This window comes from Pygoscelis adeliae, unplaced genomic scaffold (genome assembly GCF_000699105.1).
Source record: "Pygoscelis adeliae isolate BGI_AS28 unplaced genomic scaffold, ASM69910v1 Scaffold361, whole genome shotgun sequence".
NCBI classification, from domain to species: domain Eukaryota; kingdom Metazoa; phylum Chordata; class Aves; order Sphenisciformes; family Spheniscidae; genus Pygoscelis; species Pygoscelis adeliae.
The window spans coordinates 865,617-867,868 of NW_008824187.1; positions in this window are offsets into that span (position 1 = coordinate 865,617).

Genomic DNA, 2,252 nt, shown 5'->3' on the forward strand with positions numbered 1-2,252 from the left:
GCGCTAGGAAAAGAAATAACTGGTCCTATCCCAGGAGTGGCTAGGAAAGCCGAGGATGTGAGCTGGGATGTAAGCCGAGGGTAAGGTCTACAGGAAAGCTTTGTATATTTTTCTAGGCACGCCGCGAGGAAGAAGCGCCGTGACGCGACCCTTCTGCCACGCGGCCGTGCCGCCCACCCCACCTGGGGCTCAGTGGGAGGGCGAAGGTGGAGAAGCGGAGCTACCGAGCTTGCTTCCCTCCCACGCTGGAACCCACCCAAAAAAGCTCGACAGAGGAACTTGGCGCTGCTGACCGACCTGTGGGAAGTCGTGCGGGCAGGCTTTTATCTGGCGTTTAGAAAGCTGCGTTTTACTCTGAGATTTTTTTTTCCGGTACGCTATTAACAGTATGGAGTGTCTTCTTGTGATTTGGTAGGGTTTCAACGCATTTATGAAACAGCCAAAATAAGCTATGTTTCAATATAGGAAAAAAGTCTCAAAGCGGTGAGAATGTGTGATTGTATATATTTTATGGAAAACAGTATTAAAAATACCAGCCCTTCAGTTTTTAATCAGGTGCTCTTCGAGTTCAGTTTTAGGGCATGCATGACATAGACGTGAAAATAGGACTTTCAGATGAAGTGGGATTTTAGGAAGCGTATTATTACCTGATTTGCATTTAAATTGGTGGAATGCACGTTGAGATATTCTGGAGAGAGCCACTGCTTTCTCATCTGCAGCCCAGACATCTTTGAAAAATCAGGCCCTGCGTGCCCTTGGCTAAAATGTAATTGTGGGGGAGCTCTCAAAGGCTATGAACTGTATCAGAACACATCACTTAATAAAGCTTAACTGCAGTTTTACATGGTAAGTAAGTTTTGCTGTTACAAGGGGAAAAAAAAAATGTTTTTCAGCATTTTGTTGGTCATTTGTACGGTGAAGTTGAGGCAACATTTGGCAGCGGCTGCTCCTGGCTCGTTGGATCACCACGGAGGTCTGAGTGCGAGCACCCGGAGTCGTGTCATCGGGGACGGACTATGGCCCTGCCACGCTGGGCACCGAGCGCCGCCTCGTCACAGAGGGATTAAATTAACAGCTTCTACAAGAGAGGCATCACACACACAAGGTCCACTTAAATAATTCACAGGGTGAGATGTGTAAAAGAAACTCTTGATCGCCCAGACCATGACCTGTCAGCAAAAAATTATTTTGCTAGTGTTTGCCTCCATCAGCTTTTACCAGGGGCTGGGAGATTCCCGGCATCGCCCTTGCAAAAGCACCTTCTGCCGCGGGATGTTTTCTGATGCATCTCCTCCATCCTTCCATTTTTCAGTTTCTTTCCGTCGCCTCTCCTTACGCTTGTCTGAATACCCATTAAAAGTACAGACTTCTTTTCCACGCAGTGAACCAAACAGACACACAACAAAGTTTAATTGAATAATTAATAGATAATCTTTTGGCTCTTTCATGACAGACCCTTCTACTTCAGGAGAAACACGTGTTCACCTTTCTTTCCGCTGACAAAGGCCGCTCAGACTGGCACCTCTGCGCTCCCCGGCCGGGTGGCGGCCGGTCTGGGGAAGGAAGGAGAGGAAACCGAGGCTCACCGAGCCACTGCACGGACGCAGCACTACCCCGTTCCCCCTCACCGACGCAGGATGCTCACGTGGGAGGAAACCACATGTCCTGATCTCCGTCTTTGAGGCTTGTAATTGCCTTGTGCAAGGTGCATAAACACTCCTCCGAGCTCTGACCGCAACGGGACTAGACCAGACCTAGGCAGGGGCTATGGCAGGGAAATGCTGACACCCCCCCCCTCCTGCCCCCATCCAGCCCGGGCACAAAACAGCGCTCAGTGACGTGAGAAGCAGGCAAGCGCAGAGGCAGATCTTTAGGCAACGTTCAGACACTTTCGGTGCCCATATTTTAGGCAATAGTCAAGCAGTGTTTCTAGGCTCACAGTTGTAGATACAGGTGTGTAAATACCGCTTAAATCCCTCCCTTCCCACAGGGAAGAAGATGCTGTAGCACAGCATAGCGATGTGGAGTGCCGCAAGCCTCTCTCCTAAGCAGCTGCGTAGCTCTACCGCAGAGCGGTGTGCCTGCACTCTTAGCTCACCAGTTGCAATTCTCTCCTGGTTTAAGTCCTTTTGAACCAGGGGCGAAGCCTGCTTGGGAGACAGGCGTTCGAGGAGCGGCTCACTCCTTAATTTGAGTTACAGCCTGGCCCAGTCGATTCCTGCCCCTGCCTCCCACGTGTGCTGTAGCTAGCG